Below are 25,482 nucleotides of genomic sequence, written 5' to 3'. Positions count from 1 at the left end.
TTTGGGAGTTATCAAAATTACATTTCTCGGCTGAAATGAATCGATCTCACTGTGAAAAGGCCTAAATGGCTTTTTTGAACTAAGTTTGAGGGTTGCGCTCAAACCAAATGTCCTACAACCAAATTTCCAAATGTAACTAGTAGATTGTGATACAATACACTATTGGGTGAAGTTTGGTTCACTTTTGCGCAGCGGTTTAGGAGTTATCATCAAAATTGCATTTCTCGGCTGAAATGAATAGATCTCACTGTGAAAAGGCGTAAATGGCATTTTTGAACTAAGTTTGAGGATTGCGCTCAAACCAAATGTCCTAGAACCAAATTTCCAAATGTAACTACTAGATTGTGATACAATACACTATTGGGTGAAGTTTGGTTCAATTCTGCGCAGCGGTTTGGGAGTTATCATCAAAATTACATTTCTCGGCTGAAATGAATAGATCTCGCTGTCAGAAGGCGTAAATGGCATTTTTGAATTAAGTTTGAGGATTACGCTCAAACCAAATGTCCTAGAACCAAATTTCCAAATGTAACTACTAGATTGTAATACAATACACGATTGGGTGAAGTTTGGTTCACTTCTGCGCAGCGGTTTAGGAGTTATCATCAAAATTGCATTTCTCGGCTGAAATGAATAGATCTCACTGTGAAAAGGCCTAAATGGCTTTTTTGAACTAAGTATGAGGATTGCGCTCAAACCAAATGTCCTAGAACCAAATTTCCAAATGTAACTACTAGATTGTGATACTATTGGGTGAAGTTTGGTTCACTTTTGCGCAGCGGTTTGGGAGTTATCATCAAAATTACATTTCTCGGCTGAAATGAATAGATCTCGCTGTCAGAAGGCGTAAATTGCTTTTTTGAACTAAGTTTGAGGATTGCGCTCAAACCAAAAGTCCTAGAACCAAATTTCCAATTGTAACTACTAGATTGTGATACAATACACTATTGGGTGAAGTTTGGTTCATTTCTGCGCAGCGGTTTGGGAGTTATCATCAAAATTACATTTCTCGACTGAAATGAATAGATCTCACTGTGAAAATGCCTAAAAGGCTTTTTTGAAATAAGTTTGAGGATTGCGCTCAAACCAAATGTCCTAGAACCAAATTTCCAAATGTAACTACTAGATTGTGATACAATACACTATTGGGTGAAGTTTGGTTCACTTGTGCGCAGCGGTTTGGGAGTTATCAAAATTACATTTCTCGGCTGAAATGAATCGATCTCACTGTGAAAAGGCCTAAATGGCTTTTTTGAACTAAGTTTGAGGATTGCGCTCAAACCAAATGTCCTAGAACCAAATTTCCAAATGTAACTACTAGATTCTGATACAATACACTACTGGGTGAAGTTTGGTTCACTTCTGCGCAGCGGTTTGGGAGTTATCATCAAAATTACATTTCTCGGCTGAAATGAATAGATCTCGCTTTCAGAAGGCGTAAATGGCTTTTTTGAACTAAGTTTGAGGGTTGCGCTCAAACCAAATGTCCTAGAACCAAATTTCCAAATGTAACTACTAGATTGTGATAAAATACACTATTGGGTGAAGTTTGGTTCACTTCTGCGCAGCGGTTTAGGAGTTATCATCAAAATTGCATTTCTCGGCTGAAATGAATAGATCTCACTGTGAAAAGGCGTAAATGGCATTTTTGAACTAAGTTTGAGTATTGCGCTCAAACCAAATGTCCTAGAACCAAATTTCCAAATGTAACTACTAGATTGTGATACAATACACTATTGGGTGAAGTTTGGTTCAATTCTGCGCAGCGGTTTGGGAGTTATCATCAAAATTGCATTTCTCGGCTGAAATGAATAGACCTCACTGTGAAAATAACTAAAAGGCTTTTTTGAAATAAGTTTGAGGATTGCGCTCAAACCAAATGTCCTAGAACCAAATTTCCAAATGTAACTACTAGATTGTGATACAATACACTACTGGGTGAAGTTTGGTTCACTTCTGCGCAGCAGTTTAGGAGTTATCATCAAAATTGCATTTCTCGGCTGAAATGAATAGATCTCACTGTGAAAAGGCCTAAATGGCTTTTTTGAACTAAGTTTGAGATTTGCGCTCAAACCAAATGTCCTAGAACCAAATTTCCAAATGTAACTAAGAGATTGTAATACAATACACTATTGGGTGAAGTTTGGTTCATTTCTGCGCAGCGGTTTAGGAGTTATCATCAACATTGCATTTCTCGACTGAAATGAATAGATCTCACTGTGAAAATGCCGAAAAGGCTTTTTTGAACTAAGTTTGAGGATTGCGCTCAAACCAAATGTCCTAGAACCAAATTTCCAAATGTAACTACTAGATTGTGATACAATACACTATTGGGTGAAGTTTGGTTCAATTCTGCGCAGCGGTTTGGGAGTTATCATCAAAATTACATTTCTCGGCTGAAATGAATAGATCTCGCTGTCAGAAGGCGTAAATGGCATTTTTGAACTAAGTATGAGGATTGTGCTAAAACCAAATGTCCTAGAACCAAATTTCCAAATGTAACTACTAGATTGTGATACTATTGGGTGAAGTTTGGTTCACTTTTGCGCAGCGGTTTGGGAGTTATCATCAAAATTACATTTCTCGGCTGAAATGAATAGATCTCGCTGTCAGAAGGCGTAAATTGCTTTTTTGAACTAAGTATGAGGATTGCGCTCAAACCAAATGTCCTAGAACCAAATTTCCAAATGTAACTACTAGATTGTAATACAATACACTATTGGGTGAAGTTTGGTTCATTTCTGCGCAGCGGTTTAGGAGTTATCATCAAAATTGCATTTCTCGGCTGAAATGAATAGATCTCACTGTGAAAATAACTAAAAGGCTTTTTAGAAATAAGTTTGAGGATTGCGCTCAAACCAAATGTCCTAGAACCAAATTTCCAAATGTAACTACTAGATTGTGATACAATACACCACTGGGTGAAGTTTGGTTCACTTCTGCGCAGCAGTTTAGGAGTTATCATCAAAATTGCATTTCTCGGCTGAATTGAATAGATCTCACTGTGAAAAGGCCTATATGGCTTTTTGAAATAAGTATGAGGATTGCGATCAAACCAAATGTCCTAGAACCAAATTTCCAAATGTAACTACTGGATTGTGATACAATACACTATTGGGTGAAGTTTGGTTCATTTCTGCGCAGCGGTTTAGGAGTTATCATCAAAATTGCATTTCTCGGCTGAAATGAATAGATCTCACTGTGAAAATGCCTAAAAGGCTTTTTTGAAATAAGTTTGAGGATTGCGCTCAAACCAAATGTCCTAGAACCAAATTTCCAAATGTAACTACTAGATTGTGATACAATACACTATTGGGTGAAGTTTGGTTCACTTCTGCGCAGCGGTTTGGGAGTTATCATCAAAATTGCATTTCTCGGCTGAAATGAATAGATCTCACTGTGAAAATGCCTAAAAGGCTTTTTTGAAATAAGTTTGAGGATTGCGCTCAAACCAAATGTCCTAGAACCAAATTTCCAAATGTAACTACCAGATTGTGATACAATACACTATTGGGTGAAGTTTGGTTCATTTCTGCGCAGCGGTTTAGGAGTTATCATCAAAATTGCATTTCTCGGCTGAAATGAATAGATCTCACTGTGAAAATGCCTAAAAGGCTTTTTTGAAATAAGTTTGAGGATTGCGCTCAAACCAAATGTCCTAGAACCAAATTTCCAAATGTAACTACTAGATTGTGAGACAATACACTATTGGGTGAAGTTTGGTTCACTTCTGCGCAGCAGTTTAGGAGTTATCATCAAAATTACATTTCTCGGCTGAAATGAATAGATCTCACTGTGAAAAGGCCTAAAAGGCTTTTTTGAGATAAGTTTGAGGATTGCGCTCAAACCAAATGTCCTAGAACCAAATTTCCAAATGTAACTACTAGATTGTGATACAATACACTATTGGGTGAAGTTTGGTTCATTTCTGCGCAGCGGTTGAGGAGTTATCATCAAAATTGCATTTCTCGGCTGAAATGAATAGATCTCAATGTGAAAATGCCTAAAAGGCTTTTTTCAAATAAGTTTGAGGATTGCGCTCAAACCAAATGTCCTAGAACCAAATTTCCAAATGTAACTACTAGATTGTGATACAATACACTATTGGGTGAAGTTTGGTTCATTTCTGCGCAGCGGTTTAGGAGTTATCATCAAAATTGCATTTCTCGGCTGAAATGAATAGATCTCACTTTGAAAATGCCTAAAAGGCTTTTTTGAAATAAGTTTGAGGATTGCGCTCAAACCAAATGTCCTAGAACCAAATTTCCAAATGTAACTACCAGATTGTGATACAATACACTATTGGGTGAAGTTTGGTTCATTTCTGCGCAGCGGTTTAGGAGTTATCATCAAAATTGCATTTCTCGGCTGAAATGAATAGATCTCACTGTGGAAAGGCCTAAATGGCTTTTTGAAATAAGTATGAGGATTGCGCTCAAACCAAATGTCCTAGAACCAAATTTCCAAATGTAACTACTAGATTGTGATACAATACACTACTGGGTGAAGTTTGGTACACTTCTGCGCAGCAGTTTAGGAGTTATTATCAAAATTGCATTTCTCGGCTGAAATGACTAGATCTCACTGTGAAAAGGCCTAAATGGCTTTTTGAAATAAGTATGAGGATTGCGCTCAAACCAAATGTCCTAGAACCAAATTTCCAAATGTAACTACTAGATTGTGATATAATACACTATTGGGTGAAGTTTGGTTCACTTCTGCGCAGCGGTTTGGGAGTTATCATCAAAATTACATTTCTCGGCTGAAATGAATAGATCTCACTGTGAAAATGCCTAAAAGGCTTTTTTGAAATAAGTTTGAGGATTGCGCTCAAACCAAATGTCCTAGAACCAAATTTCCAAATGTAACTACTAGATTGTGATACAATACACTATTGGGTGAAGTTCGGTTCATTTCTGCGCAGCGGTTTAGGAGTTATCATCAAAATTGCATTTCTCGGCTGAAATGAATAGATCTCACTGTGAAAATAACTAAAAGGCTTTTTTGAAATAAGTTTGAGGATTGCGCTCAAACCAAATGTCCTAGAACCAAATTTCCAAATGTAACTACTAGATTGTGATACAATACACTACTGGGTGAAGTTTGGTTCACTTCTGCGCAGCAGTTTAGGAGTTATCATCTAAATTGCATTTCTCGGCTGAAATGAATAGATCTCACTGTGAAAAGGCCTAAATGGCTTTTTGAAATAAGTATGAGGATTGCGCTCAAACCAAATGTCCTAGAACCAAATTTTCAAATGTAACTACTAGATTGTGATACAATACACTATTGGGTGAAGTTTGGTTGACTTCTGCGCAGCAGTTTAGGAGTTATCATCAAAATTGCATTTCTCGGCTGAAATGAATAGATCTCACTGTGAAAATGCCTAAAAGGCTTTTTTGAAATAAGATTGAGGATTGCGCTCAAACCAAATGTCCTAGAACCAAATTTCCAAATGTAACTACTAGATTGTGATACAATACACTATTGGGTGAAGTTTGGTTCACTTCTGCGCAGCGGTTTAGGAGTTATCATCAAAATTCCATTTCTCGGCTGAAATGAATATATGTCACTGTGAAAATGCCTAAAAGGCTTTTTTGAAATAAGTTTGAGGATTGCGCTCAAACCAAATGTCCTAGAACCAAATTTCCAAATGTAACTACTAGATTGTAATACAATACACTATTGGGTGAAGTTTGGTTCATTTCTGCGCAGCGGTTTAGGAGTTATCATTAACATTGCATTTCTCGGCTGAAATGAATAGATCTCACTGTGAAAAGGCCTAAATGGCTTTTTGAAATAAGTATGAGGATTGCGCTCAAACCAAATGTCCTAGAACCAAATTTCCAAATGTAACTACTAGATTGTGATACAATACACTACTGGGTGAAGTTTGGTTCACTTCTGCGCAGCAGTTTAGGAGTTATCATCAAAATTGCATTTCTCGGCTGAAATGACTAGATCTCACTGTGAAAAGGCCTAAATGGCTTTTTGAAATAAGTATGAGGATTGCGCTCAAACCAAATGTCCTAGAACCAAATTTCCAAATGTAACTACTAGATTGTGATACAATACACTATTGGGTGAAGTTCGGTTCATTTCTGCGCAGCGGTTTAGGAGTTATCATCAAAATTGCATTTCTCGGCTGAAATGAATAGATCTCACTGTGAAAATAACTAAAAGGCTTTTTTGAAATAAGTTTGAGGATTGCGCTCAAACCAAATGTCCTAGAACCAAATTTCCAAATGTAACTACTAGATTGTGATACAATACACTACTGGGTGAAGTTTGGTTCACTTCTGCGCAGCAGTTTAGGAGTTATCATCTAAATTGCATTTCTCGGCTGAAATGAATAGATCTCACTGTGAAAAGGCCTAAATGGCTTTTTGAAATAAGTATGAGGATTGCGCTCAAACCAAATGTCCTAGAACCAAATTTCCAAATGTAACTACTAGATTGTGATACAATACACTATTGGGTGAAGTTTGGTTGACTTCTGCGCAGCAGTTTAGGAGTTATCATCAAAATTGCATTTCTCGGCTGAAATGAATAGATCTCACTGTGAAAATGCCTAAAAGGCTTTTTTGAAATAAGATTGAGGATTGCGCTCAAACCAAATGTCCTAGAACCAAATTTCCAAATGTAACTACTAGATTGTGATACAATACACTATTGGGTGAAGTTTGGTTCACTTCTGCGCAGCGGTTTAGGAGTTATCATCAAAATTCCATTTCTCGGCTGAAATGAATATATCTCACTGTGAAAATGCCTAAAAGGCTTTTTTGAAATAAGTTTGAGGATTGCGCTCAAACCAAATGTCCTAGAACCAAATTTCCAAATGCAACTACTAGATTGTGATACAATACACTATTGGGTGAAGTTTGGTTCACTTCTGCGCAGCGGTTTAGGAGTTATCATCAAAATTGCATTTCTCGGCTGAAATGAATAGATCTCACTGTGAAAATGCCTAAAAGGCTTTTTTGAAATAAGTTTGAGGATTGCGCTCAAACCAAATGTCCTAGAACCAAATTTCCAAATGTAACTACTAGATTTTGATACAATACACTATTGGGTGAAGTTTGGTTCATTTCTGCGCAGCGGTTTAGGAGTTATCATCAAAATTGCATTTCTCGGCTGAAATGAATAGATCTCACTGTGAAAATGCCTAAAAGGCTTTTTTGAAATAAGTTTGAGGATTGCGCTCAAACCAAATGTCCTAGAACCAAATTTCCAAATTTAACTACTAGATTGTGATACAATACACTATTGGGTGAAGTTTGGTTGACTTCTGCGCAGCGGTTTGGGAGTTAACATCAAAATTACATTTCTCGGCCATATCACGTAGATCTCACTGTGAAAAGGCTTAAATGACCTTTTTTAACTAAGTGTGAGGATTGCGCTCAAACCAAATGTCCTAGAACCGAATTTCCAAATGTAACTACTAGATTGTGATACAATACAGTATTGGGTGAAGTTTGGTTGACTTCTGCGCAGCGGTTTGGCAAAATTACATTTCTCGGCCATATCGCGTAGATCTCACTGTGAAAAGGCTTAAATGACTTTTTTTAACTAAGTTTGAGGATTGCGCTCAAATTAAATGTCCTAAAACCAAATTTCCAAATGTAACTACTAGATTGTGATACAATACACTATTGGGTGAAGTTTGGTTGACTTCTGCGCAGCAGTTTGGGAGTTAACATCAAAATTACATTTCTCGGCCATATCGCGTAGCTCTCACTGTGAAAAGGCTTAAATGACTTTTTTTAACTAGGTTTGAGGATTGCGCTCAAACCAAATGTCCTAGAACCAAATTTCTAAATGTAACTACTACATTGTGATACAATACACTATTGGGTGAAGTTTGGTTGACTTCTGCGCAGCGGTTTGGGAGTTATCATCAAAATTACATTTCTCGGCTGAAATGAATAGATCTCACTGTGAAAATGCCTAAAAGGCTTTTTTGAAATTAGTTTGAGGATTGCGCTCAAACCAAATGTCCTAGAACCAAATTTCCAAATGTAACTACTAGATTGTGATACAATACACTATTGGGTGAAGTTTGGTTCATTTCTGCGCAGCGGTTTAGGAGTTATCATCAAAATTGCATTTCTCGGCTGAAATGAATAGATCTCACTGTGAAAATGCCTAAAAGGCTTTTTTGAAATAAGTTTGAGGATTGCGCTCAAACCAAATGTCCTAGAACCAAATTTCCAAATGTAACTACTAGATTGTGATACAATACACTATTGGGTGAAGTTTGGTTGACTTCTGCGCAGCGGTTTGGGAGTTAACATCAAAATTACATTTCTCGGCCATATCACGTAGATCTCACTGTGAAAAGGCTTAAATGACCTTTTTTAACTAAGTGTGAGGATTGCGCTCAAACCAAATGTCCTAGAACCGAATTTCCAAATGTAACTACTAGATTGTGATACAATACAGTATTGGGTGAAGTTTGGTTGACTTCTGCGCAGCGGTTTGGCAAAATTACATTTCTCGGCCATATCGCGTAGATCTCACTGTGAAAAGGCTTAAATGACTTTTTTTAACTAAGTTTGAGGATTGTGCTCAAACCCAATGTCCTAGAACCAAATTTTCAAATGTACCTACTAGATTGTGATACAATACACTATTAGGTCAAGTTTGGTTGACTTCTGCGCAGCGGTTTGGGAGTTAACATCAAAATTACATTTCTCGGCCATATCGCGTAGATCTCACTGTGAAAAGGCTTAAATGACTTTTTTTTAGCTAATTTTGAGGATTGCGCTCAGACCAAATGTCCTAGAACCAAATTTCTAAATGTAACTACTAGATTGTTATACAATACACGATTGGGCGAAGTTTGGTTGACTTCTGCGCAGCGGTTTGGGGGTTAACATCAAAATTACATTTCTCGGCCATATCGCATAGATCTCACTGTGAAAAGGCTTAAATGACTTTTTTTTTGACTAAATGTGAGGATTGCGCTCAAACCAAATGTCCTAGAACCAAATTTCCGAATGTAACTACTACATTGTGATAGAATACACTATTGGGTGAAGTTTGGTTGACTTCTGCGCAGCGGTTTGGCAAATTACATTTCTCGGCCATATCTCGTAGATCTCACTGTGAAAAGGCTTAAATGACTTTTTTTAACTAAGTTTGATGATTGCGCTCAAACCAAATGTCCTAGAACCACATTTCCAAATGTAACTACTAGATTGTAATACAATACACTATTGGGTGAAGTTTGGTTCATTTCTGCGCAGCGGTTTAGGAGTTATCATTAACATTGCATTTCTCGGCTGAAATGAATAGATCTCACTGTGAAAAGGCCTAAATGGCTTTTTGAAATAAGTATGAGGATTGCGCTCAAACCAAATGTCCTAGAACCAAATTTCCAAATGTAACTACTAGATTGTGATACAATACACTACTGGGTGAAGTTTGGTTCACTTCTGCGCAGCAGTTTAGGAGTTATCATCAAAATTGCATTTCTCGGCTGAAATGACTAGATCTCACTGTGAAAAGGCCTAAATGGCTTTTTGAAATAAGTATGAGGATTGCGCTCAAACCAAATGTCCTAGAACCAAATTTCCAAATGTAACTACTAGATTGTGATACAATACACTATTGGGTGAAGTTTGGTTCACTTCTGCGCAGCGGTTTGGGAATTATCATCAAAATTACATTTCTCGGCTGAAATGAATAGATCTCACTGTGACAATGCCTAAAAGGCTTTTTTGAAATAAGTTTGAGGATTGCGGTCAAACCAAATGTCCTAGAACCAAATTTCCAAATGTAACTACTAGATTGTGATACAATACACTATTGGGTGAAGTTTGGTTCATTTCTGCGCAGCGGTTTAGGAGTTATCATCAAAATTGTATTTCTCGGCTGAAATGAATAGATCTCACTGTGAAAATAACTAAAAGGCTTTTTTGAAATAAGTTTGAGGATTGCGCTCAAACCAAATGTCCTAGAACCAAATTTCCAAATGTAACTACTAGATTGTGATACAATACACTACTGGGTGAAGTTTGGTTCACTTCTGCGCAGCAGTTTAGGAGTTATCATCAAAATTGCATTTCTCGGCTGAAATGAATAGATCTCACTGTGAAAAGGCCTAAATGGCTTTTTGAAATAAGTATGAGGATTGCGCTCAAACCAAATGTCCTAGAACCAAATTTCCAAATGTAACTACTAGATTGTGATACAATACACTATTGGGTGAAGTTTGGTTGACTTCTGCGCAGCAGTTTTGGAGTTATCATCAAAATTGCATTTCTCGGTTGAAATGAATAGAGCTCACTGTGAAAATGCCTGAAAAGGCTTTTTTGAAATAAGATTGAGGATTGCGCTCAAACCAAATGTCCTAGAACCAAATTTCCAAATGTAACTACTAGATTGTGATACAATACACTATTGGGTGAAGTTTGGTTCACTTCTGAGCAGCGGTTTAGGAGTTATCATCAAAATTCCATTTCTCGGCTGAAATGAATATATCTCACTGTGAAAATGCCTAAAAGGCTTTTTTGAAATAAGTTTGAGGATTGCGCTCAAACCAAATGTCCTAGAACCAAATTTCCAAATGTAACTACTAGATTGTGATACAATACACTATTGGGTGAAGTTTGGTTCACTTCTGCGCAGCAGTTTAGGAGTTATCATCAAAATTGCATTTCTCGGCTGAAATGAATAGATCTCACTGTGAAAATGCCTAAAAGGCTTTTTTGAAATAAGTTTGAGGATTGCGCTCAAACCAAATGTCCTATAACCAAATTTCCAAATGTAACTACTAGATTGTGATACAATACACTATTGGGTGAAGTTTGGTTCATTTCTGCGCAGCGGTTTAGGAGTTATCATCAAAATTGCATTTCTCGGCTGAAATGAATAGATCTCACTGTGAAAATGCCTAAAAGGCTTTTTTGAAATAAGTTTGAGGATTGCGCTCAAACCAAATGTCCTAGAACAAAATTTCCAAATGTAACTACTAGATTGTGATACAATACACTATTGGGTGAAGTTTGGTTCACTTCTGCGCAGCGGTTTGGGAGTTATCAAAATTACATTTCTCGGCTGAAATGAATCGATCTCACTGTGAAAATGCCTAAAAGGCTTTTTTGAAATAAGTTTGAGGATTGCGCTCAAACCAAATGTCCTAGAACCAAATTTCCAAATGTAACTACTAGATGGTAATACAATACACTATTGGGTGAAGTTTGGTTCATTTGTGCGCAGCGGTTTAGGAGTTATCATCAAAATTGCATTTCTCGGCTGAAATGAATAGATCTCACAGTGAAAAGGCCTAAATGGCTTTTTGAAATAAGTATGAGGATTGCGCTCAAACCAAATGTCCTAGAACCAAATTTCCAAATGTAACTACTAGATTGTGATACAATACACTATTGGGTGAAGTTTGGTTCATTTCTGCGCAGCGGTTGAGGAGTTATTCAAAATTGCATTTCTCGGCTGAAATGAATAGATCTCACTGTGTAAATGCCTAAAAGGCTTTTTTGAAATAAGTTTGAGGATTGCGCTCAAACCAAATGTCCTAGAACCAAATTTCCAAATGTAACTACTAGATTGTGATACAATACACTATTGGGTGAAGTTTGGTTCATTTCTGCGCAGCGGTTTAGGAGTTATCATTAACATTGCATTTCTCGGCTGAAATGAATAGATCTCACTGTGAAAAGGCCTAAATGGCTTTTTGAAATAAGTATGAGGATTGCGCTCAAACCAAATGTCCTAGAACCAAATTTCCAAATGTAACTACTAGATTGTGATACAATACACTACTGGGTGAAGTTTGGTTCACTTCTGCGCAGCAGTTTAGGAGTTATCATCAAAATTGCATTTCTCGGCTGAAATGACTAGATCTCACTGTGAAAAGGCCTAAATGGCTTTTTGAAATAAGTATGAGGATTGCGCTCAAACCAAATGTCCTAGAACCAAATTTCCAAATGTAACTACTAGATTGTGATACAATACACTATTGGGTGAAGTTTGGTTCACTTCTGCGCAGCGGTTTGGGAATTATCATCAAAATTACATTTCTCGGCTGAAATGAATAGATCTCACTGTGACAATGCCTAAAAGGCTTTTTTGAAATAAGTTTGAGGATTGCGGTCAAACCAAATGTCCTAGAACCAAATTTCCAAATGTAACTACTAGATTGTGATACAATACACTATTGGGTGAAGTTTGGTTCATTTCTGCGCAGCGGTTTAGGAGTTATCATCAAAATTGTATTTCTCGGCTGAAATGAATAGATCTCACTGTGAAAATAACTAAAAGGCTTTTTTGAAATAAGTTTGAGGATTGCGCTCAAACCAAATGTCCTAGAACCAAATTTCCAAATGTAACTACTAGATTGTGATACAATACACTACTGGGTGAAGTTTGGTTCACTTCTGCGCAGCAGTTTAGGAGTTATCATCAAAATTGCATTTCTCGGCTGAAATGAATAGATCTCACTGTGAAAAGGCCTAAATGGCTTTTTGAAATAAGTATGAGGATTGCGCTCAAACCAAATGTCCTAGAACCAAATTTCCAAATGTAACTACTAGATTGTGATACAATACACTATTGGGTGAAGTTTGGTTGACTTCTGCGCAGCAGTTTTGGAGTTATCATCAAAATTGCATTTCTCGGTTGAAATGAATAGAGCTCACTGTGAAAATGCCTGAAAAGGCTTTTTTGAAATAAGATTGAGGATTGCGCTCAAACCAAATGTCCTAGAACCAAATTTCCAAATGTAACTACTAGATTGTGATACAATACACTATTGGGTGAAGTTTGGTTCACTTCTGAGCAGCGGTTTAGGAGTTATCATCAAAATTCCATTTCTCGGCTGAAATGAATATATCTCACTGTGAAAATGCCTAAAAGGCTTTTTTGAAATAAGTTTGAGGATTGCGCTCAAACCAAATGTCCTAGAACCAAATTTCCAAATGTAACTACTAGATTGTGATACAATACACTATTGGGTGAAGTTTGGTTCACTTCTGCGCAGCAGTTTAGGAGTTATCATCAAAATTGCATTTCTCGGCTGAAATGAATAGATCTCACTGTGAAAATGCCTAAAAGGCTTTTTTGAAATAAGTTTGAGGATTGCGCTCAAACCAAATGTCCTATAACCAAATTTCCAAATGTAACTACTAGATTGTGATACAATACACTATTGGGTGAAGTTTGGTTCATTTCTGCGCAGCGGTTTAGGAGTTATCATCAAAATTGCATTTCTCGGCTGAAATGAATAGATCTCACTGTGAAAATGCCTAAAAGGCTTTTTTGAAATAAGTTTGAGGATTGCGCTCAAACCAAATGTCCTAGAACAAAATTTCCAAATGTAACTACTAGATTGTGATACAATACACTATTGGGTGAAGTTTGGTTCACTTCTGCGCAGCGGTTTGGGAGTTATCAAAATTACATTTCTCGGCTGAAATGAATCGATCTCACTGTGAAAATGCCTAAAAGGCTTTTTTGAAATAAGTTTGAGGATTGCGCTCAAACCAAATGTCCTAGAACCAAATTTCCAAATGTAACTACTAGATGGTAATACAATACACTATTGGGTGAAGTTTGGTTCATTTGTGCGCAGCGGTTTAGGAGTTATCATCAAAATTGCATTTCTCGGCTGAAATGAATAGATCTCACAGTGAAAAGGCCTAAATGGCTTTTTGAAATAAGTATGAGGATTGCGCTCAAACCAAATGTCCTAGAACCAAATTTCCAAATGTAACTACTAGATTGTGATACAATACACTATTGGGTGAAGTTTGGTTCATTTCTGCGCAGCGGTTGAGGAGTTATTCAAAATTGCATTTCTCGGCTGAAATGAATAGATCTCACTGTGTAAATGCCTAAAAGGCTTTTTTGAAATAAGTTTGAGGATTGCGCTCAAACCAAATGTCCTAGAACCAAATTTCCAAATGTAACTACTAGATTGTGATACAATACACTATTGGGTGAAGTTTGGTTCATTTCTGCGCAGCGGTTTAGGAGTTATCATCAAAATTGCATTTCTCGGCTGAAATGAATAGATCTCACTGTGAAAATGCCTAAAAGGCTTTTTTGAAATAAGTTTGAGGATTGCGCTCAAACCAAATGTCCTAGAACCAAATTTCCAAATGTAACTACTAGATTGTGATATAATACAATATTGGGTGAAGTTTGGTTCACTTCTGCGCAGCGGTTATGGAGTTATCATCAAAATTGCATTTCTCGGCTGAAATGAATAGATCTCACTGTGAAAATGCCTAAAAGGCTTTTTTGAAATAAGTTTGAGGATTGCGCTCAAACCAAATGTCCTAGAACCAAATTTCCAAATGTAACTACCAGATTGTGATACAATACACTATTGGGTGAAGTTTGGTTCATTTCTGCGCAGCGGTTTAGGAGTTATCATCAAAATTGCATTTCTCGGCTGAAATGAATAGATCTCACTGTGGAAATGCCTAAAAGGCTTTTTTGAAATAAGTTTGAGGATTGCGCTCAAACCAAATGTCCTAGAACCAAATTTCCAAATGTAACTACTAGATTGTGAGACAATACACTATTGGGTGAAGTTTGGTTCACTTCTGCGCAGCAGTTTAGGAGTTATCATCAAAATTGCATTTCTCGGCTGAAATGAATAGATCTCACTGTGAAAAGGCCTAAAAGGCTTTTTTGAAATAAGTTTGAGGATTGCGCTCAAACCAAATGTCCTAGAACCAAATTTCCAAATGAAACTACTAGATTGTGATACAATACACTATTGGGTGAAGTTTGGTTCACTTCTGCGCAGCAGTTTAGGAGTTATCATCAAAATTGCATTTCTCGGCTGAAATGAATAGATCTCACTGTGAAAAGGCCTAAATGGCTTTTTGAAATAAGTATGAGGATTGCGCTCAAACCAAATGTCCTAGAACCAAATTTCCAAATGTAACTACTAGATTGTGATACAATACACTACTGGGTGAAGTTTGGTTCACTTCTGCGCAGCAGTTTAGGAGTTATCATCAAAATTGCATTTCTCGGCTGAAATGACTAGATCTCACTGTGAAAAGGCCTAAATGGCTTTTTGAAATAAGTATGAGGATTGCGCTCAAACCAAATGTCCTAGAACCAAATTTCCAAATGTAACTACTAGATTGTGATACAATACACTATTGGGTGAAGTTTGGTTCACTTCTGCGCAGCGGTTTGGGAGTTATCATCAAAATTACATTTCTCGGCTGAAATGAATAGATCTCACTGTGAAAATGCCTAAAAGGCTTTTTTGAAATAAGTTTGAGGATTGCGCTCAAACCAAATTTCCAAATGTAACTACTAGATTGTGATACAATACACTACTGGGTGAAGTTTGGTTCACTTCTGCGCAGCAGTTTAGGAGTTATCATCAAAATTGCATTTCTCGGCTGAATTGAATAGATCTCACTGTGAAAAGGCCTAAATGGCTTTTTGAAATAAGTATGAGGATTGCGCTCAAACCAAATGTCCTAGAACCAAATTTCCAAATGTAACTACTAGATTGTGATACAACACACTATTGGGTGAAGTTTGGTTCACTTCTGCGCAGCGGTTTGGGAGTTATCATCAAAATTGCATTTCTCGGCTGAAATGAATAGATCTCACTGTGAAAATGCCTAAAAGGCTTTTTTGAAATAAGTTTGAGGATTGCGCTCAAACCAAATGTCCTAGAACCAAATTTCCAAATGTAACTACTAGATTGTGATACAATACACTATTGGGTGAAGTTCGGTTCATTTCTGCGCAGCGGTTTAGGAGTTATCATCAAAATTGCATTTCTCGGCTGAAATGAATAGATCTCACTGTGAAAATAACTAAAAGGCTTTTTTGAAATAAGTTTGAGGATTGCGCTCAAACCAAATGTCCTAGAACCAAATTTCCAAATGTAACTACTAGATTGTGATACAATACACTACTGGGTGAAGTTTGGTTCACTTCTGCGCAGCAGTTTAGGAGTTATCATCAAAATTGCATTTCTCGGCTGAAATGAATAGATCTCACTGTGAAAAGGCCTAAATGGCTTTTTGAAATAAGTATGAGGATTGCGCTCAAACCAAATGTCCTAGAACCAAATTTCCAAATGTAACTACTAGATTGTGATACAATACACTATTAGGTGAAGTTTGGTTGACTTCTGCGCAGCAGTTTAGGAGTTATCATCAAAATTGCATTTCTCGGCTGAAATGAATAGATCTCACTGTGAAAATGCCTAAAAGGCTTTTTTGAAATAAGATTGAGGATTGCGCTCAAACCAAATGTAACTACTAGATTGTGATACAATACACTATTGGGTGAAGTTTGGTTCACTTCTGCGCAGCGGTTTAGGAGTTATCATCAAAATTCCATTTCTCGGCTGAAATGAATATATCTCACTGTGAAAATGCCTAAAAGGCTTTTTTGAAATAAGTTTGAGGATTGCGCTCAAACCAAATGTCCTAGAACCAAATTTCCAAATGTAACTACTAGATTGTGATACAATACACTATTGGGTGAAGTTTGGTTCACTTCTGCGCAGCAGTTTAGGAGTTATCATCAAAATTGCATTTCTCGGCTGAAATGAATAGATCTCACTGTGAAAATGCCTAAAAGGCTTTTTTGAAATAAGTTTGAGGATTGCGCTCAAACCAAATGTCCTAGAACCAAATTTCCAAATGTAACTACTAGATTTTGATACAATACACTATTGGGTGAAGTTTGGTTCAATTCTGCGCAGCTTTTTGGGAGTTATCATCAAAATTACATTTTTCGGCTGAAATGAATAGATCTCACTGTGAAAATGCCTAAAAGGCTTTTTTGAAATTAGTTTGAGGATTGCGCTCAAACCAAATGTCCTAGAACCAAATTTCCAAATGTAACTACTAGATTGTGATACAATACACTATTGGGTGAAGTTGGTTCATTTCTGCGCAGCGGTTTAGGAGTTATCATCAAAATTGCATTTCTCGGCTGAAATGAATAGATCTCACTGTGAAAATGCCTAAAAGGCTTTTTTGAAATAAGTTTGAGGATTGCGCTCAAACCAAATGTCCTAGAACCAAATTTCCAAATTTAACTACTAGATTGTGATACAATACACTATTGGCTGAAGTTTGGTTGACTTCTGCGCAGCGGTTTGGGAGTTAACATCAAAATTACATTTCTCGGCCATATCACGTAGATCTCACTGTGAAAAGGCTTAAATGACCTTTTTTAACTAAGTGTGAGGATTGCGCTCAAACCAAATGTCCTAGAACCGAATTTCCAAATGTAACTACTAGATTGTGATACAATACAGTATTGGGTGAAGTTTGGTTGACTTCTGCGCAGCGGTTTGGCAAAATTACATTTCTCGGCCATATCGCGTAGATCTCACTGTGAAAAGGCTTAAATGACTTTTTTTAACTAAGTTTGAGGATTGCGCTCAAATTAAATGTCCTAGAACCAAATTTCCAAATGTAACTACTAGATTGTGATACAATACACTATTGGGTGAAGTTTGGTTGACTTCTGCGCAGCAGTTTGGGAGTTAACATCAAAATTACATTTCTCGGCCATATCGCGTAGATCTCACTGTGAAAAGGCTTAAATGACTTTTTTTAACTAGGTTTGAGGATTGCGCTCAAACCAAATGTCCTAGAACCAAATTTCTAAATGTAACTACTAGATTGTGATACAATACACTATTGGGTGAAGTTTGGTTGACTTCTGCGCAGCGGTTTAGGAGTTATCATCAAAATTGCATTTCTCGGCTGAAATGAATAGATCTCACTGTGAAAATGCCTAAAAGGCTTTTTTGAAATTAGTTTGAGGATTGCGCTCAAACCAAATGTCCTAGAACCAAATTTCCAAATGTAACTACTAGATTGTGATACAATACACTATTGGGTGTAGTTTGGTTCATTTCTGCGCAGCGGTTTAGGAGTTATCATCAAAATTGCATTTCTCGGCTGAAATGAATAGATCTCACTGTGAAAATGCCTAAAAGGCTTTTTTGAAATAAGTTTGAGGATTGCGCTCAAACCAAATGTCCTAGAACCAATTTTCCAAATGTAACTACTAGATTGTGATACAATACACTATTGGGTGAAGTTTGGTTCATTTCTGCGCAGCGGTTTAGGAGTTATCATCAAAATTGCATTTCTCGGCTGAAATGAATAGATCTCACTGTGAAAATGCCTAAAAGGCTTTTTTGAAATAAGTTTGAGGATTGCGCTCAAACCAAATGTCCTAGAACCAAATTTCCAAATGTAACTACTAGATTGTGATATAATACACTATTGGGTGAAGTTTGGTTCACTTCTGCGCAGCGGTTATGGAGTTATCATCAAAATTGCATTTCTCGGCTGAAATGAATAGATCTCACTGTGAAAATGCCTAAAAGGCTTTTTTGAAATAAGTTTGAGGATTGCGCTCAAACCAAATGTCCTAGAACCAAATTTCCAAATGTAACTACCAGATTGTGATACAATACACTATTGGGTGAAGTTTGGTTCATTTCTGCGCAGCGGTTTAGGAGTTATCATCAAAATTGCATTTCTCGGCTGAAATGAATAGATCTCACTGTGGAAATGCCTAAAAGGCTTTTTTGAAATAAGTTTGAGGATTGCGCTCAAACCAAATGTCCTAGAACCAAATTTCCAAATGTAACTACTAGATTGTGAGACAATACACTATTGGGTGAAGTTTGGTTCACTTCTGCGCAGCAGTTTAGGAGTTATCATCAAAATTGCATTTCTCGGCTGAAATGAATAGATCTCACTGTGAAAAGGCCTAAAAGGCTTTTTTGAAATAAGTTTGAGGATTGCGCTCAAACCAAATGTCCTAGAACCAAATTTCCAAATGAAACTACTAGATTGTGATACAATACACTACTGGGTGAAGTTTGGTTCACTTCTGCGCAGCAGTTTAGGAGTTATCATCAAAATTGCATTTCTCGGCTGAAATGACTAGATCTCACTGTGAAAAGGCCTAAATGGCTTTTTGAAATAAGTATGAGGATTGCGCTCAAACCAAATGTCCTAGAACCAAATTTCCAAATGTAACTACTAGATTGTGATACAATACACTATTGGGTGAAGTTTGGTTCACTTCTGCGCAGCGGTTTGGGAGTTATCATCAAAATTACATTTCTCGGCTGAAATGAATAGATCTCACTGTGAAAATGCCTAAAAGGCTTTTTTGAAATAAGTTTGAGGATTGCGCTCAAACCAAATTTCCAAATGTAACCACTAGATTGTGATACAATACACTATTGGGTGAAGTTTGGTTCATTTCTGCGCAGCGGTTTAGGAGTTATCATCAAAATTGCATTTCTCGGCTGAAATGAATAGATCTCACTGTGAAAAGGCCTGAATGGCTTTTTGAAATAAGTATGAGGATTGCGCTCAAACCAAATGTCCTAGAACCAAATTTCCAAATGTAACTACTAGATTGTGATACAATACACTATTGGGTGAAGTTTGGTTGACTTCTGCGCAGCAGTTTAGGAGTTATCATCAAAATTGCATTTCTCGGCTGAAATGAATAGATCTCACTGTGAAAAGGCGTAAATGGCATTTTTGAACTATGTTTGAGGATTGCGCTCAAACCAAATGTCCTAGAACCAAATTTCCAAATGTAACTACTAGATTGTGATACAATACACTATTGGGTGAAGTTTGGTTCATTTCTGCGCAGCGGTTTAGGAGTTATCATCAAAATTCCATTTCTCGGCTGAAATGAATAGATCTCACTGTGAAAATGCCTAAAAGGCTTTTTTGAAATAAGTTTGAGGATTGCGCTCAAACCAAATGTCCTAGAACCAAATTTCCAAATGTAACTACTAGATTGTGATACAATACACTATTGGGTGAAGTTTGATTCACTTCTGCGCAGCGGTTTGGGAGTTATCAAAATTACATTTCTCGGCTGAAATGAATCGATCTAACTGTGAAAAGGCCTAAATGGCTTTTTTGAACTAAGTTTGAGGATTGCGCTCAAACCAAATGTCCTAGAACCAAATTTCCAAATGTAACTACTAGATTCTGATACAATACACTACTGGGTGAAGTTTGGTCCACTTCTGCGCAGCGGTTTAGGAGTTATCATCAAAATTACATTTCTCGGCTGAAATGAATAGATCTCGCTGTCAGAAGGCGTAAATGGCTTTTTTGAACTAAGTTTGAGGGTTGCGCTCAAACCAAATGTCCTAGAACCAAATTTCCAAATGTAACTACTAGATTGTGATAAAATACACTATTGGGTGAAGTTTGGTTCACTTCTGCGCAGCGGTTTAGGAGTTATCATCAAAATTGCATTTCTCGGCTGAAATGAATAGATCTCACTGTGAAAAGGGGTAAATGGCATTTTTGAACTAAGTTTGAGGATTGCGCTCAAACCAAATGTCCTAGAACCAAATTTCCAAATGTAGCTACTAGATTGTGATACAATACACTATTGGGTGAAGTTTGGTTAAATTCTGCGCAGCGGTTTGGGAGTTATCATCAAAATTACATTTCTCGGCTGAAATTAATAGATCTCGCTGTCAGAAGGCGTAAATGGCATTTTTGAATTAAGTTTGAGGATTACGCTCAAACCAAATGTCCTAGAACCAAATTTCCAAATGTAACTACTAGATTGTAATACAATACACTATTGGGTGAAGTTTGGTTCACTTCTGCGCAGCGGTTTAGGAGTTATCATCAAAATTGCATTTCTCGGCTGAAATGAATAGATCTCACTGTGAAAAGGCCTAAATGGCTTTTTTGAACTAAGTATGAGGATTGCGCTCAAACCAAATGTCCTAGAACCAAATTTCCAAATGTAACTACTAGATTGTGATACTATTGGGTGAAGTTTGGTTCACTTTTGCGCAGCGGTTTGGGAGTTATCATCAACATTACATTTCTCGGCTGAAATGAATAGATCTCGCTGTCAGAAGGCGTAAATTGCTTTTTTGAACTAAGTTTGAGGATTGTGCTCAAACCAAAAGTCCTAGAACCAAATTTCCAATTGTAACTACTAGATTGTGATACAATACACTATTGGGTGAAGTTTGGTTCACTTCTGCGCAGCAGTTTAGGAGTTATCATCAAAATTGCATTTCTCGGCTGAAATGAATAGATCTCACTGTGAAAATGCCTAAAAGGCTTTTTTGAAATAAGTTTGAGGATTGCGCTCAAACCAAATGTCCTAGAACCAAATTTCCAAATGTAACTACTAGATTGTAATACAATACAGTATTGGGTGAAGTTTGGTTCACTTCTGCGCAGCGGTTTGGGAGTTATCATCAAAATTACATTTCTCGGCTGAAATGAATAGATATCACTGTGAAAAGGCCTAAATGGCTTTTTTTAACTAAGTATGAGGATTGCGCTCAAACCAAATGTCCTAGAACCAAATTTCCAAATGTAACTACTAGATTGTAATTGAAGGAATTTGGACCTCCCGGCCCAGAAGCGCACGGGGAGGCCGGCAACAGAACGGAAATGTGCTCCGCCACCCGACCCCTCCGAGCGGAGCCAGGCCAGGAGGAAGCCAAACTCCGCGCGTTCCTGTGTTAACCCTTTGTTCTGACTCCAAGCTCCAAAAAGTCTAAAGAAGGCTCACCGGAAAACAGGTTGACAATTTAATGATTCACAGAGGTCTAAAGAACAAGGCAAAAACAGACGACGGAGGTACAGAGGCTGGATCCAGGGTCGTGTCACAACGGTTACATAGGAAATGTTTCCGAGGAGCGACAAATTGTTATCAGTGTTCAGTCTTTTTAACGTCTTTGCTGACGCGGGTCTTGTCGAAGGCGTTTCTGGGCGTTGCTTTGGGGCCGCCCCCGCTGTGGCCGGCCCTGGGCGGTTTAGGTTCGTGCGCGGATTTGGGACGCCCGCTATCCACTTCGCTGTCCGGGCTGGTGGTGCTTGTTCCAGGACAAAACGCTTTGTCCTTGGAGTTTGCTGAGAGCAGATTCCCCGAGTATGTGCGTCACTCATGATAAGACGGCATTGTGTATCTCTATTTCTTCTCATTAAACTATGGTGTGCTATTTATTTTATATTAGTAGTGTAGTCCTACCGCAAATATGAAAATGATACACATTTCCTGATTAATTATATTACGTGTGTTAGCCTAATGCAAACAGTTAGACGGTGCCTACGAAAACCTGTACCATATGTATGTGTTAGACTATATATGTGTTAGACTAATGCAAACAGTTATATGGTGTGTGCGATGACGATATCGTTTCCCCTTCATTCCCCCTCTCGAGCCCCGACAGGGGATCGAAAAAACATGGATGTGGCCTTAGAACTTAGCTTTGTCAAGTGGTGGAAGAAATGTAGCAATTGATGAACAGTTTTAACAGGGATGTTCGAAATTTGTCCCCCTCAGGACTCCTGTTAAGTACTCTTTAAAACAATATGATACCGCCTCAAAGGGTTAATCCTTGGTTGTCTTCGGTCCCGTGGCTATAGGCATCAGCTCACAGTGCCCTCTTTGTACAGGTGCATTGAGACCGATTTTTCATGATCAAATAGACGGGCTACCCATCAAGTTATTCCTGTCGCTAGGAAAAATGAGATATACATTCAGTTAAATTAAATTAAATTAAAATAAAAATAAAGTTAATCTTTAGTTAAGAAAAATGAGAGACACCCTAAGCTAAATTTGGTCCATTGAATAACAACCTTTAAATCAGGAAAAGTGAGAACCGTACTGAGTTAAATTTTGGTCCAGTAAATTAAGATTTAAGTGCCCCTCTTTTCACTTCCGTAACGTTAGGGTCAACCACCACCTGTAGTAAGAGGGAACTGTGCGCAGCCCTGAAGAAAAAGGAATGCAACAGTGTGTCAAACATCTCAGAACAGCTTTTAAATGAAGAAAAAGAACAGCACTGACAAACTACTACATCTAAAAACATAACACAGCAAAAACATTCCCCCATTGACTAGAGAATGGTGAAAAAGCGGTACTGTACAAAAGCGGAATGTTGCAATACAAAAAAACTTGGACACCATGAACTCGAAACTCGAAATAAACGTCTTCACCCCTTACCAGTTGTTGAAAATGATGGACACAGACGCCTGTAGGCAAACTTTATTCCACCCCAATTAAAGAAAAACTTTATTCCGCCCCATTGACCAAAAAATGAATAAATATCCTAATCAAAAGTATATAAAAATAATAAAAGTTATATTCTCCACCCCAAATGACAAATATGGCTAAAGGCTAAAGAATAAAACTGGGACTTAAAAATGGCACAAATCTACCGAGTACTATGATTTAGAACCTAACAAAAAATAGTAGTCTTTGAACAAAAATCCCAAGAACGAAAATGAATCTATGGTGATTGTGGAGATGTAAAACAATCCAGTGATATGACATGTGTCGAGGAATTACAAAACCCAAATGTGACTGCAAAAGATCGAAAAAATGTGACGGAAAAAATAAACCCCACTACATAAACAATGTGTATTCCCACCACTTACCAACAACGTCAGGGGCACCTTTCCACATCACATTTCTAACAGCAACATCCGCATGTGAAATCAATAAAAGGGAAAAAGGAAAGAAAATCCAAACCTTTTAGCGAAAAATAATATTACAAAGAACAAATAAACGAGAGCACTATAGCAACAGGGACCATGACGCTAAACCTATTTATTTCCATAATCAATTGTCGCTTCCTAGGACATGGGCCGTATGGGAATTTGTTTATTTTCTCCCAGTCCGGATCCGTCATGGTTGCCCCCCACCCTAGTGGATCCTAGTGTAGCTGTAATCTGTTCAACTCAAAAGAATACAGAGCCTCCAACATATTTTAAAACACTCCCTAATTAAAGCATAGAACGACTTTGCCTTTGTGTAGAACACAAACAATGAGCTTAAGGTGTCTAAAATATAATGCGGTACCTACAGGAAAGTTAATCATTAGAAAGTGAAAATAAAATAATAAAAGTAAAGAATCTTAATCAAATACATCTGGGACTATGTGGTGTACTTAAAATATGTCACGTACTCACATGTTTTAGTTTTTTTCCTAATGCTTGTCGAGACGTCTGAGGCACGGTAATCTCTCTAACATTTAAATACTCTCTCAAACTCAAAAAGACCGGAAAACATTCACCTCGACGAAACACAGCATCGTCAGCTGGGGTGAGTATAAAACCGTGCGGACAGTCGTGACGGCTGTCCCTTGGCGATGAACCATTATTTTGTGAGCACCTGTTCTCACACAACCACCAGCTCACGGCTCGTGCGATACCGCAGTCACAGCCCTGAGGGAATAGGTGGGGTCTGGAATCAAACCTTTGATCCTCCAACCATTGGCGATCCCTTCTCCCACCCGCGCAACCGGTGGTCCGTGTGCCGGTGCGATGGCTCCGCTTGTTATACCCAGTTCCAGCCCTGCTAGCGTTCAGGGCGAATGTCCTCCCATCCTGTCAACATACACATCTGGTGTTTCAGGGGATCGATAAATAGAAATAAGGATAAACTTAAGAATAGCCGATTTGTCATACTTACTTATCTTAACTGGGCCTATTTGTAACCTTACCGCCTGAAACGTCCCAACCGCACCAGTCTCAAAACTCCAACATGTGATGTGGCAGATTATTATCCTTAAACCTTGAAATCTTTTGGGAAACAATGTGGTCAGGGAAAACTTTAGATCGTTTTAATGGCCTCTGCGTGCTCCTAAAATGTGTCGTGCTATTAAAGCTAAGTGGGATTATGAATAGTTTTATGTTTATAATAATTTACTGTTTGTTGGGCCTAAGAACTGTATGTTTAGAGTTGAACAGACTGTACAAGTCAATAAAAATTTACAATTGTCCGCATCCATATTAACTTTCAGTAATAATGTTGGTGTTATCTTGGCCCACTTAACCCCCTCTAGCCATGCCCACAATTACAATTGTAAGCATGGCTATATCACTCATAGCTACTACTCAAAGTGCATTATGAATACCCGGTACATGTTATCATTCCCAAGTTACATCAGCTTGTGTGATACCCCAATTATCTAGACCAAATCAAAAACTATCCCCTATGGTGGTCTAAATGCCATCATTTGAGATTCTAACTCCCTTTTTTTTTTTTTTTTTTTTTTTTTTTTTTCCAATAAGCTTAATAATATTGATCGTCAACAACCCTAGTCACAAGGAATCATTTTGTCAAAGGATGGGAGTTGTACATTCATTTCTACGGTGTGTGGTTGTCTACTACACGTTTAAACTGTTCAATGGTTACCATTGCAACAATCAACACAAAAACATTTATATGTCTTATTATTTCCAGTTTACAAACCCCTCATGTCCAATTCAGATCCCAAACAAAACCACTCAACAATAATTAAAATATTTATGTCTTGGAAAGTGATGCCTTTTCCGTTGTTCCTTATGTCATTCAAAATATGTATCTTTCTCCCCTTTTGTGAAACAATTAGGTCCCCCGAAAATAATTGCAAAATAACAAACCAGTGAATAGGATCAATAGAATAAATGCAAGTCAACCAGTTTGACTTTTTATAAA

This window comes from Corythoichthys intestinalis, unplaced genomic scaffold (assembly GCF_030265065.1).
Source record: "Corythoichthys intestinalis isolate RoL2023-P3 unplaced genomic scaffold, ASM3026506v1 HiC_scaffold_25, whole genome shotgun sequence".
NCBI classification, from domain to species: domain Eukaryota; kingdom Metazoa; phylum Chordata; class Actinopteri; order Syngnathiformes; family Syngnathidae; genus Corythoichthys; species Corythoichthys intestinalis.
Note: the sequence above shows the minus strand (reverse complement) of the source record.